The 14328-nt window shown below is 43.5% G+C and overlaps 1 protein-coding gene across 1 annotated transcript in view; it reads left to right on the plus strand.

Annotated features, from left to right (window-relative positions):
- Nucleotides 1-14328, plus strand: part of THSD7A (thrombospondin type 1 domain containing 7A) — a 378974-nt gene that overhangs the window by 194958 nt on the left and 169688 nt on the right. The window lies entirely within an intron of this gene.

Genomic DNA, 14328 nt, shown 5'->3' on the forward strand with positions numbered 1-14328 from the left:
TGTGAGAACAGAAATGTTGGACTTGTTAATGTTCACCATGCAGTAAAGTACACACATTCATCAAGTTTGATATATATCAGTTTCCCCCTTCTTTGTTTTGTGTGTGTGTGTGTGTGTGTGGGCTGGGAAGGGGAAGTCAGCTCAGTGCTTAGAATTCTTGAAAACAGGTTGAGAAACGCTTCAGAAATCCACAGCACAGCATTTTCCAATCCAGTTTTCTCATGGCTTATTGGTTTTAATTTGATTAACTTTTACATATAATACGGCCTTTTTCTTGACTAATTTGACTAAAGCTGTTACAATATATTTTAAAATGGGGGTGCGGGAAGCCTCCCATTATTCTTCACTATTCTGAGTTCCCGTGTGTTCAGAAATTTGATTATCTTATAAGATACTTTGCATGCAAGTTTGGGTAGGCGTTCATATGATGAGTTAATTTGATTTGGGGATGTATGTGTACATGCCTTGTTTTCTCCTTTCCCCTTAATCTTAAACATATTACTTGGACGTAACCTCCATGGTGTTCATTTGAACACCCAGCTACATAAAAGAGCTTAGGATCACAATCTGAAATGTTATGTCTGCTCCTCTCCTATGCCCTTTTAGGTATGCTAAATTATTGCAAACGTCCTCTGATATTTTTGTCTTTAAAAAAATTGACATGTTTACTGTAGCTGAAAAGCATTCTCAGTGTGGTTATTCAGTCAGTCCTTGAATTGTAAATGAATAACAGAGGTTTCACTGTTGGGTTACCACTCATTATTCTCCAGGGTTCCAAGAGCTGACTACTAACAATGCTCAATAAGAACGATGGCAAACAGTCAAAATAAATTACTCATGGTCATCTTCTTGTGGGTTTTGATGCTTGTTATGGAGGAAACAAAAATGGGCCTTCACAAACATCGCTCAGTGAAAAGCCCATGTAGTATTACAAAACTAAAAAGAGCATCAAGGCCAAACTAGATGAAATGGTGGGAGATTTGTAATGGATTTCCTTAGCTGAAAATAGCAGCTGGTCAGAGGAGAGTTCCAGATTGAGGCTGCCCCAAAAATGGAAAGGGGATTTAACCCACCTTCCTAATTTCCTCTACCTTTAAAGCCCCCTACCAGCTTTTATTGGCCCACTGGGATAACATAAATGCAACCTCAATGCCATGACTAGAGTTGCCAACCTCCAGGTGGGGCCTAGAGATCTCCCAGAATGACAATATTTTCCAGGAGATAGGTTCCTCTGGAGACAATGACTGCTCCGGGGGGTGGCCTCTATGACTTCATATACCCACTGAGTTCCCTCCTCTTTCTTAACCCTGTCCTCCCCAGGCTCTACCCTCCACCCCAGATCTCCAGGAATTTTCTAATCCAGAGCTGGCAACCCTAGATGGCTCTGAAGGAGAATCACCTTACCATCGACGGCCTAACTAGACATTATCAGAGACACAAAGTTGCCATTACTCTTTGCCTTTTTACCTCATGAAGTTTAGGTATTCACAACATGTGACATGATATCCTTATGCTATGTTTTACTCCTCTTCAAGTCTCAAATAATTGGCATAGGTTAGGACTATGTACAGCATGATTAACGAGAGCTGTGTTTGCTGTGATGGAGGAATGCATGATACCTTGATTAACACACAAAAGGGATCCCCCCCCCAATAAGTCACCCATATTTCCTGGGAACAAAGCCATAAGATCCTCAGATTTCAGGCTGAGAGAAGATACATGGGCAGGATTGCTGCCAGGCATAAGCAAAATAGACCACTTTTTTGGATTTTCTGAGTTAGGACAATAAATGTCCTAACTTTGATATACTTGGAGACAGGTGCAGGGCAGCTAGAGATCCCAGGTGCCTGCTAGTGGTGGGCAATCTCCTGGTGGTTTACCTTCTTGCCTGGTGGTCACTAGTAACTGGTGGGAGGTTTTGGGCTGCCCACAGCAATTGCCCGCCACGGGCAGGCACCATGGGAACATGCAGTGCGTGCGCTTCTGGGAAATGCAACAATGTCATTTCCTGAAGTGATGTCATCGTACTGGCTGTGGGCATGCTCCCACACTTCGTTGGGGCCAATTTTGGCCTCAAACAGGTCAGTATTAGCCCCACACAAAGCGCAGGAACACACCCGCCAGTGTGATGACATCACTTCCAAGAAGTGATATAATCAAGCAAGAGAATCATGCTCAGGACATGAGGTAAGTGCCAGGGTCCCCCTCCCTCCCATCAGGAGGGACCTGGCAACCGTAAGGGCAGCACACGTGGGAACTCAAAACCAATTCCAGAATAGATCATGGAAAAAGCCTCACTGCTGAGAGGGTAATAGTTAAAAAACTGAATACACTATGTGGAAGCTTTGCTCGTGTCCATTCCTCAGAACAGAATGCCAACATAAAAACCAGTGATTTGTAAAATCTACTTGTGTGTTATGTGCTGTCAAGTCACTTCTGACATAGCAACCCTATGAATGAAAGACCTCCAAAATGTCGTCTGCCAGCTGAAGTTTAAAGGGATCTGCCACTAGTAAGAGGCAGGGACAGGGCCCTTTAAACTTGAGCCCCAAAGCTTCCTGAAGCAATCCGAATGCTTCAGAAAACGTTGATTTGAAATTTCCGAATCAGGGCCAGCATGCTGGCTCCGATTCGGGAATCCTGAATCTTTACAGATCAGGTCCGATTCGGGGTTTTTTACCCAAATCAGAAACCTGAAGCACACACCTCTAGTCTCCAGCAACATCCCTTAAGGATCTTTTCTATTTTCTTCATGGCTGCCCTGCCAAGTCTCAATCTATTTCTGATTTCTTGGGTGTAGTCTCTCTTTTGGCTGATGATTGAGCAAGGGATAAAAAATCTTGAACTATTTCAGTTTCCTCAGTAACAGCCTTAAAATTGTGTATTACCTCAGTAGACCTTATTTTGGCTTTCTTGATGTTCAGCTATAATCCTGCTTTGGCACTTTCTTCTTCAACCTTCATTTCAAGTCTTCACTGTTTTTTGCCAGTAATTTAGTGTCATCTGCATATTTCAAATTGTTAATGTTCCTTTCACTAACTTTTTCTTCAGCATTTTATAAATCTAATCCATCTTTCCTTATGATATATTCTGATATGTTCTACATATAGGTTGAACAGATAGGGAGATAATATACATCCTTGTCGGACACCTTTGTCAACTGGAAATCATTCTGTTTCCCCATATTCTGTCCTAACAGTAGCCTCTTGTCCAGAGTACGGGTTCTGCATTGAAACAATCAGATGTTACAGCACAACCTTGAAAACCCTATGATGATACAACCTGTTTAGCCTCATGTACCCCTCCATAGTTCTGAAACACTTCTGTAAGGTTTTGATTTAGTTTTCCAGTCTTCCTGTGCTTTAGTGAAATGGGATATATGTTAGTAAATAGAGGTCTTTTTCCTAAATATCTCAGATTGTGTTCAAAGAATCTCACCTAGACTGCCTGGCTGTTTGTCCATGTATAGACCAAAAACTCCTAATTAAGCTAAGGTCAGTTAGCAGGCAGGAGAAGAGAGGAGCATAGCTGTTCTCTCTCACACACATAACCTGTATCTGCACCTGAGACTGCAGATAGCGAAAGGCAGAGTTTGATTGGTGGTGGCTGCCCAAATAAGACAAAAGAGGGGAAGGCAGAGGGGAAGTCCAAGCTCTCTCACATACATACGCATTCCACTGCTGCCTCTTGGGTGCTCTCGGGCAAAGGGAGAGGGATGGATGGGTGGAAGATCATTACAATGTTTACTTCTATGTTCCAAGGAAAAATGGGCAAAGAGACAAGGGATAGCAGCAACACTATGTCTCTTTATAGTTCTAGTTCAGTCCTCACTTTCAATGCCTACAAATTCATATTATTCAGAAAATAATGTGCCACAAGAAGTCCACAGTTGTGGCATAAGGCCAGACATGTTAATTTGCTCACATGGTACTTTCATAATGTGGCAGGTTTTTCATCCAGAGTGAAGCCGTGTGCAGAATCTGGCTGTATTCACAATATTGGAAATCCAGCAAATTTTAAAATGGCTTTTGTGCCTGTACTAAAAGATTGATACCAATGGTAGCTGCAAGATTAATACTGTTAGTGAAATTATCCCCCTCTCCTTTTTGTAATGTGACAGATTTTGTGTGTATATGGTCCCAGGTTCAATCACTGCTATCTTTAATGGATCTCAGCTAGTAGAACTGGGCAAGAGTCCTTGAGACTCTGGAGAGCTGTTGCTGGTCATTGCAGACTATAATTGACTAAATGGAGCAATAGTTAGACTCCGTAAAAGGCAGCTCCTAATATTAATGCATGTTTATAAAGTGAAGTGTGGCAGAATTGAGTCTCGGAAGGGATTGACTCAGAGTGTTCCCGTTCTGTAGTATTATTCCTTTTGATTTGCTTCCATATACCCATTTGCTGATAGTGGTGATGTTTATTTCACCAATCACCAATAGTAAATAATGTTCTCAGTTTGTCTGAAGGATGTTCTGTCTCATCAACAGAACAAGCTGTTCATTGTTAGCTGCCACAAAACGAGTGCTTGATGTCTTATTCCATTCAGGCAGTATATTTTCACTGCAGATTAAACCCCCTGGATAGTGGCAGAGTTGGAGGCAAACAACCACCCCATATCAGGCTTTTTTTAGACCATGAGAAATGAGTTTGAATGGGACATGTACATGAGGACAAAATGGAGGGAAGCCAGTATTTGTTGGAGGTTGGTGATGAGGCACATTCACATGCACTTCCAGTTGGTGTGAGAGCCAGTTTGGTGTAGTGGTTAAGAGCGACAGGACTCTAATCTGGAGAGCTGGGTTTGATTCCTCAGTCCTCCACTTGAAGCCAGCTGGGTGACCTTGGGTCAGTCACAACTCTTCAGAGCTCTCTCAGCCCCACCCACCTCACAGGGTGTTTGTTGTTGTGGGGATAATAATAACATACTTTGTAAACCACTCTGAGTGAGTGTTAAGGTGTCCTGACGGGTGGTATATAAATCAAAAATTATTGTTATTTATTCCTTCATGATTCTGGGGTTATCTTAGCAGGAGTGGAAAATGCGTTGATGCAAAAATATGCGTTGGTTTAGCAGAAAGTTATCCAGTTCAGGCTCCAACTTGGAATTGCCAGATAACTGCCTGCAAATTCTTTCTGGCCTATTTCTCAACCCCCCCCCCCATGTCTGTTCTGAAGGGGGGATGAGTTCTTTTCGACTTATTAAGATACTGTAGGGGGAGGAGAAAAGTGGGCTTGGGGAAGCACACTTGTTTTATTTGTTGGCCCTAAAGCATGCCCCCCAAGAGATCTCTGTCTCTAGCTCCAAAATGAACAGTCGGTAAAGGGCAGCAAATGTAAAAAAGCTTTTGACCCGTACACACTCCAAGCCTCTTGCAGTTCTTCTTAACCTGGGAGCTCCCTAGCCTTCTCTTCTGCTCATGTGTGATTGTTTTATGTTTGACTCAGGATTAGAGGTGGGCATGATCCAAAAAAAATAACGATCCAGCTGATCGTGGATCGGTGCTGGCAACGATCCCGAATTAACGATCCACACCGATCATCTCCCGTTTCCGATCCGTGGATCGTGGATCGTGGAGGCAAAAGCGGAGGGGCGCCCCGCTGTTCCCAGCGATACAGGAACGGTGGCTGATGCCGGCGGCATCTGTGTTTGAGTTTGGCTGTCTGTGTTTGGCTGTCAGAGCTGCCCATCAGGGTTTGCGGGGATGAAATTGGAGTGCCCATGGCTACAGAACACCCCCTTCCCCCTCCCTCCTTTGGGCGTCTTCTCCCAGCTGGTGACTGCTTTGCTGCTCCGTGGTTGGAAGGAAGCCCTGCTGATCAAGGCAAGCTGGGCTTCCATTCGTGTTTCCAAGGCGACAGAAGGAGGGCAAACACAGCTCAGGCATTCCCCTGGCTCCGTTGCCAGGGCAATAGATTGCTGGCGCCTCAGTGTCTGGCTTCCCGATCCGAGCACGATCGCCCTGATCAAGCCCCGATCCAGCCCCCCCTCCCGACCTCTGGATCGTTGGCCGTGCCCGAGCATGATCTGCCGGGTCCCGATTGCGCGATTGCCATTATCATGGGTTTTTTTCAATCGTAATGCGGATCATGCCCATCGCTACTCAGGATGGAGACCTTAATCTATGTAATGCGCATTATGTGTAGAGGAGAATGAATGAGTGAGTAGTAACCACAAAGGAAGTGAAAATTCATGATACCATGAATTTTAATGGGTCAGCTTGACACTCTGTTCCCTTTCACCCCCATTCTATTCTCCCAAACTCCTTTCCACTGTTTCCTTGTCCCTTCTAAGCACCCTTCCCACAATCTCCCATGCATTTTCCTGTGCATAAATACTTAACACTTACATAATGTGTTCAAAGCGTGGCATGTACATTATTTCATAATGTTCACAACAGCATTGAAGGTATGACCATATTGCAGATGTAAAAGATGGGATGAAGCTGTGAGAGAGTTGTTTGGCTTATGGAGCTGAATGCAGATATGAGATTGGAAAGCAGGATTTCCTGGTTCGCAGTGCTGACTCTCTCTCCTCAGTTACACTGACCATACTAGCCACTCCCTGCCTGCAGGTTCCCATTTAAAACCCAGAGAAGGGCAGCATGGAGTGACCCTCTCATCGTGCTTTGAAAGGGAACACAGCTATATTTCTTGGACCTGCTCACAATTGTTCTGAATTTGGTCCTAAATGTCAGGGCTGTTGATGAAAACTATGGAACAGGATGATGTTTTTACAGTCAATATAAAAATATTCTTATATTCTTTCATAAAGGGCCAGACTTATCAGTTGCTGTTGCCTATAGTCACTGAAAAAAAAATAGCTCATAGAAAATGAAGTAATGTTTGTAAGTGCTCAGGTTCAATGGGGTACTAAATAAAGAATCAAGATAGACATAATGTCAACAGCAAGTGAATAATCTGCCTTAAATAGTTCCCCAGACACCCACAGAATACAAAGCTCCAAAGGTTCTGGAACGTGGATTCCCCCCTTCTTCATGGAGAATTAATGGCCTATAGCTGAACAGTCTTGCCCTGCTAATGTGCTAATGTGTATTCATATTTATTTAATTCTGAATTATTGTGCTCTTTGTATGTAAGAGGCTTTTTTTCAATTTAAAGCTAGAACTAACAACTTGCTATTCAATTGTTTTTTATTTCTGATATGTACCCAGTGATTATGTTGGCGCCATTTCCCCTGCTGAATTCAGTTACGTTATTCTTTCCAGAACAATGGAATAGTCTGTATGTAATCAAAAGGGAAATCAAATAGGGGACAATAAATGTTAACAGTTTTAGTGTGCAGGGAATAAAATTGCAGAGTAAATTGCGGAAATGCCATAAAAAGGTAAAATAATGACAAGAAACTCAAATGTAAAATGGCAGTGTAGGAGCAACAAAAAAGATTTATAACAGAGAAATACTGAAGACTATAAAGGTCTCTGATTGAGGCCTGATACTTTCATTACACTCATGGCCGAGAGCACTTGCAGCACTCCTTCCCAGGACAGTAGGGTAATATGAGGCACCAAACTTACATTGGATTTGCTTATAGAACTTGCTTCCTCTATATGGAAGGTGAGGGGTGTGCCATTCCTTGGAAACTTTCAGAAAGCGCTGGTTCTATCCTAAGATATAAAAGGCAAACTGTGTTGCCAACTATTCACTATTTACCCTCATGCAGGCGCACTCGCGGGGATAAAAAGTGAGTTGTTGGTAATGGACTTAACTAGCTGCGACAGCCCAGAGACAGAGTCTACGCCCATGAACTCAGCTGGGGTACGGAGGGAAGACATCCAACTGTGGGCCACCACCAGAGCAGCCAGCAGAGCCACGCTGGTCCCTCCTGGGCCTCAGCTGCGCCAGCCCAAGCAGCCCCCGGAGCAGCCCCCGGAGCCGTGTCGGTTCCTTCTGGGCCTTGGCTGCTGGCCTGGATGGCCTGGGCACAGGGAGGAGACGTGCCAACCTGAGCAGCCATCAGAGCAGACAGCAGAGCTGTGCCGGTCTCTCCAGGGCCTCAGCTGCCGGCCTATGAAGCACCAGTATGGTGCAGGCCACCACAAGGGCAGCAGCGTCTGAAGAAACAGCCGGCTGAATTGTGCTGTTGCCTCCGAGCTGCAGATGCGGGCACGAATAGACGCAGGCGCAGTGAGAGCCTCGGCATGAAGGGCCGAGCGTGCAGCCAGGGTACCAGGTTTTCTAGTCTGTTGTTTATACAATGGGCTTGGTTGCTAGTTTGTCCATAAAAGGCATCCCAAGTGATGTTGAAAAGGAGTGAGAGTGATTTTTTTTTTGCTAGTTTGTGGATCAAAATTTGCATACTTAATCCTTTTACATTTGTAACCTATGCAGTGGACCCAATCATCCTATTTGAAAAGCAGGTTTACGTGGTGGTCAAGTGTGCATTTGGTTTGCCAGTTCTCTCCTTTCCCAGACTCAATCAACCTGGCCACTCTAAATGCTTTTTTAACCTCATGGTTTCTGTTCTGTGTAGGGTTGCCAGGGGTAGGTGCTCCCACCTTCACTTGCTGCCCTTGCTTACCTGGCTGCTGGGGGAAAAGGTGGGGGAACAAACCTCCCGAGACACACTCCTGGGTGGCACACTGCACTCCCACGCACCACAGTGGGATGATTTGAGCCCCGAATGGGCCAAATTGGGACCATTTGGGGCCTAAATTATCCTGCTGTAAAGCACAGGAGCTTGCCAGGGCCCTCTTAGCAGCACTCCCATGTTCTTCAGCAGGCCAAATTGAGCCCGTTTGGGGCCAAAATCAGTCTGCTTCGAAGTGCAGGAGCACTCCAGGGCCTGTTCCACCACCCCGGCAGCGTTCCCACACTCTGCAGCGGGCCACGGGAGCACTATGGCATGAGGCCTGTGCGATGATGTCACTGGATGATGTCATTGTGCAGGCTGGGAGCATGCATGCACTTTGCGCGCACACAAAAGTAACTAAAAAGGTGAGTGCCAGATCCTCTGCCCCCCGCTCAGAGCGTAAGGGGACCTGGCAACCCTAGTACTGTACTGTGACTCACTGCACATTGAGCTGCTCTTGAAGACTACATTTTCCAAATTGGTTTATGTGTCAGGCCTGCAATGTGCAAGGCATCCCCTGAATGTGTTTGGTAAGACTGTTTGGAAATTATTTTGGGCTGACCATTCTCATCTGTGCCCTGGTTCTGATGTGATACAGCACTCTATTAAAAAGAAAAAAATAAGACACACAGAGAGATTCTTAAATGAAGTTGGGGGTGAACTGAGATTTTATTGGAACTTGGATGGTTTTAATCATGGAGTTTTAAGCCTCCTTCAGCCATGAGGAAAGGTGAGATAGAAGTATTTTAATAAATAAATATGCAGACAGTATTGCAAGTGTGAACCTACAGTTATAACTCAGGATATAATTGTTTGAATTTGTAGAGTAATTTTACCACCAAATACGCTTGACAATCCTATTGTGGCTACTTGATATTAAGTCTTGTATTAAAATATTAGTTTTAGACATAATTAAAATGAGCAACAGTAATTTTTTGCTGTGTGAACAATCCTGGAGGCATCCTCAGGGCCACCTACTTTCCCCTCTCTCTCGTTCCTCTTCCTGTGCATGGCCGTCTAAAGAAAAAGTTTGTGGTGGTGGAAAAGGCCATCAAGTTGCAGCCAACTTATTAAATAAATATGATGGGTTTTGAAGGCAAGGGACTGACAGAGGTGGTTTGCCATTGCCTACTTCAGCATACGAACTCTGGTCTTCCTTGGAGGTCTGATATGATTGGTCTTGCCTGTGCTATCCAAGGCAGGGCTTTTTAATTTTGTCCATTTAAATAATCTGTAATATATTAGGGCAAGCCCAGAGAGAATCTTTGTCCGGGTGTTCATGGTGGCTGTCAGCAGTCCTCTATACTTTTTACCTGTTAGTAGATATTACAGATTTAGAAAGCTAGCATTCCACAACGTCAAAATATGAAGTGCTGCTATGCTACGCATGCAGTGCATTTCCCTGCCCCTCCCCCTTCATATACAGGTAGTAATTCATTGCTAGCAAGTACTGGCCGGCTGGATCAAAGAAGGCAGAAACTAGCAGGTCAGAGACAGAGAGATAAAGTCTAGAGGAATCTGACTGGTCAGAGAAGTTTCTCATGCTGCTGGTTTCTATACCCAGGGCTGCTTCCACATGGGGATTTCTTGGGCCCACGGATGATAGGAAGCCCCAGGGCTTTTTTTCATCTGGAACGCGATGGAATGGAGTTCCGGCACCTCTTGAAAATGGTCACATGGCTGGTGGCCCCGCCCCCCTGATCTCCAGACAAAGGGGAGTTTAGATTGCCCTCCGTGCTGCTGAGCGGCGCGGAGGGCAATCTAAACTCCCCTCTGTTGGGGCCACCGACCATGTTACCATTGTCACCGAGGGCGATTTAAACTTTACCCCCCCCTTGTTCCAGCTGACCCAAAGTGACGTTATTGTGCAGTCCTGGGAGCATGCACACAGTTTGTGCACGTGCATGTGGTACCAGGGGCACCACCTCCTGCCAAGAGTTACCCCCTGTGCTGGCAACCCACTGAGTTCCACCACCTCTTTTCCCAGAAAAAAGCCTTGGGAAGCCCACACATTAAAGGGAAGCAACCATATCACGCCATTCCCACTTTGGGTACAAATCATCTGCACCTCTTTTACCGCCTTCACTTCAAAGAAAATATAAACCTCATTTTCACTGAAGTAAAGGGGAAACTATGGCATGGCTTTTGATGGAGCATCCATAATAGCAACCACAGGGAGGGTGTAATGGAGCTAAGCTCCATATACTACCTCCCCTTCATCCTTTTAAAGGGGTATTAGTACACAGTCAGCATGGGAATGGGGCATGTGGACATGTATTTGTGCCTTTTCCTGTGCCACTTTCTGTTGCTAACAGGGCAGGAATGAATTTTTACATCTTCGTTTGGACGTAGCCCAATCCAGGCAGAACTGACATCACCTGCTGTGCTTGCCAAGAAGTAAAATATCAGTATTCAAATGATACATTTGAACAAGCTTTTATACTAATAGAGTCTCAAAATTATATCGTCAGCAGCCTTTTTTTCCTGATATTCACCAAAATGCAAGATCAGCACTTGTTCTTATTGATCAATGCTTGCATACTGCATGTATGTAATTTGCATTATTGGGAAAACTTTAAAAACTTTTAAAAGATTATTTCAGAATCATTATCCCTTGGGAGGACAAAATAAAACACAGCAATGCAGTTTTTACTTAGACTTGATCTTTCCCCATGGGCATTTTTAGTTGAACCGAGAAGTATGGCACAGTGAATAAAACGTGAGCTCTTGATTGGGTGGTGGGGGTGGGGACTGTTGTGTTTAAATCTCTGCTGAATAACAAAGTTAATCAGCAGCACAATCCTAAGCACAGTTACTGGAGTCTAAGTCCATTGATTTCAGCGGGCTTAGATTGCAGTAACTCTGCTTAGGATTTCACTGTTAGCGACGTGGGCCAGCCATGCTCTCTGAGCTCAACCTGCCTAACAGGGTGGTGGCCTTCAGTGACACAGAACAAAAGAATCCCTTGACTCAGTTCCAGGGACTTCAGTTACCAAGTACGGGTTAAGGTGGAGTTTGGATTTGTATTATGGCAAGCCTTGACAAATTTTCTTTGGCTTTACAAGCCACCCAAAAATTTAGGCTTATTTTTCAGCCTTCGGGGTTTTATATGAGCCCATCTGTGGGGAGGGCGGGGTATAAATCAAATCAAATAAATCAAATAAATATTTTAATAACCATACTTCCTAATTTATTGCTACCAAAAAGCCCAATCCTAAACTCTTCACAGTTTCTTGTCATTTTTTTAAAAGCTATAACAGAAGTGTTATAGCATATAAAAATAAATAGAAGAGCAACCCTAGTTGACACCACAGCAAAAAGCAACTTCTATTGGTCACTTAAATAAGCTTTGTACTTCTACTGAGAATCACCAAGAGGCACTTACAATAAATGAGTGTTGAAAATATTAGATACCACAACGAAATCTCTAGGTGCTGTGATTTGCCGAGCCCTGTATTACGGTGTTGCTTGGAGGATTTTCAGCCATTACTCTTCTCCACTCCCAATAGCTGGCAGTGAATGCCACAGTTTACTTACTTGTTGAGTAAAGAACTATTTTCTTTTGCCTGTCCCGAACCTATTTCCCAACCATTTCATTGGGTGCCCCCAATTTCAAGTATTATGGGAGAGGAAGAAAAAATTTTCCCTCTATCTACTTTCTCTCCCTCATGCATAATTCTATAAACCTCTATCATGTCTCCCCTCAGCTATCTTTTTCTAGACTGAAAAGTCCCAGGCTCTCTTTAGCCCTTCCTCACAGGAAAAGCTAATCTCAGTTGCGCTCCTTTGTGCCTTTTCCAGCTCTGCAATAACAAAGGTAACAGTGACCAGAACTGCCTATAATATTCCATAATATTCCAAAACTGCCTATAATATTCCAAATGAGGCCACACCATAGCCTTTTATAAGGGCATTGCATTACTGGCCATTTAATTTTGAGTCCTTATCCTAATAATTCCTAGCATGGAATTTGTTTTTCCCCCTCTGCTGCACACTGAGTTGATGTTTTGGTTGAGCTTTCCACTACAACCCCAAGATCTCTTTCAATCTCAGCCTCAGCCAGTTAAGGCACCATCAGCATTTATTTAAAGTTAAGATTTTTTTGTTCCAGTGCACATCATTTTATACTTACCCACCTTGAATTTAATTTACATTGCTGCTCACTCACCCTAATTTAGATAAACTTCTCGGATCCAGTTGAAAATTAGTCCTAGGAATTCAGCAATTTCTTTTACTGTCTTCTGCCCTCAAATTAATAAATTGTTCAAGCAGCAGCTCAGCTTCATCTGTGCTTGGATTGTTGTGTTCTATCCTGGTATTTTCATTTTTTTGCCTTGTTAATCCACATTGTCCTCTATTGTTCATTAATGCATCTCTGTGTGTATGTCTGTGTACATATTCTTAGCCTGTTACGTGCACCCATGGAGATACTCCGTTGGCTGCAAAGCTAATGAATGATGTATAATCCAGTTACTATATTTACCTGAAAGGAAGATGACCCTGAATGTAAGATGATCCTCCTAAAAAAGATTACACAGAAAACTATTTTAAAAATTACTATACCTAACTGTAACTGGTATGCAAATTTAAGGCAGTCCGTCTTGTTCTTGAAAGCACATGTTGAAAAAAAAATCCTAGTCTTCTTTTCAGGTAACTAGGGTAGTCTTTAAGACACCTCAAAATGTTGAGTCTCTTGCAGGATCTGAGCAAGTCTGTTAACGAGAGGACGTTTTGGAGGTCTTTCCTTCATAAGGTCGCCATATGTCAGAGGCGACTTGATGGCACATAACACACACTCTATGAATATCTTTGAGTTGGGTCACATACAGATTTATGGATGAAAATATTTCTTTATCATTAGTTGTCTATAGTCCTAGCTATCATTGCAGCACATGGTAACCTGAACCTGACTTATCTGTTTGGGTCATAATCTTGCGTTTATATAATAAAGACTATCCTTTACCCGTTTGTATTAACCTTGGTTACCCCCACCTCTTTCTTCAGGGCACAGTAGTCATCTCCAATGAAATGGATGGAGTTTGACAGCTAACATTTTGTCCAGATCTGGCGATTGGCCTCAGTGACAGCTACTCTGATAAAAAGGAAGAATCACTTGCCAGGGAGACTGAGCTAATGCTGTCCTGGGAAGTCTTTGCTGATCATGTTTTAATTTTATATTAAGTTTGGTCCTAATTATTTTATTTTTATTTTATTTATGTCATTTATATTCTGCCTTTCTCACTGAGACTCAAGGCGGATTATATAGTGTGAGATTAGTACAATCAGTAGCAAGGCCAAGGGTAGGCATTTCCATACAGTGTCAAGAACATTTTCATAAACAATGTCATAGGATAAAGGAATACAAGTTTACAAAGACATAGCATTAGTAAGGATCCAATATGGGGTTGAAAAATTACTGAAACAGAACATAATAAATTCTAGACTTACATTAAACAACATGAAGCACAGGTAGTATATAGGAGTACATATTTAAAGCAACAGATAATATGTGAGGCAACATAATGGTGAAGTCTGTGGTTCCTAATCTGGGACATCTTTCCTACAATACTGCCCTCCTAGCTGAGAAAAAAGTCTTTTTGAGTAATTTGGTTTTGCATCGTTAGCAGAAAGCCAGGAGCGTGGGGACTCTCCTGACCTTCTCAGGCAGGCCGTTCCATAGGGTAGGGGCCACCACAGAGAAAGCTCGTGTATGGGCTACTGTTGATTTCGCCCAA

Source organism: Eublepharis macularius, chromosome 11, assembly GCF_028583425.1.
Source record: "Eublepharis macularius isolate TG4126 chromosome 11, MPM_Emac_v1.0, whole genome shotgun sequence".
Taxonomy (NCBI): domain Eukaryota; kingdom Metazoa; phylum Chordata; class Lepidosauria; order Squamata; family Eublepharidae; genus Eublepharis; species Eublepharis macularius.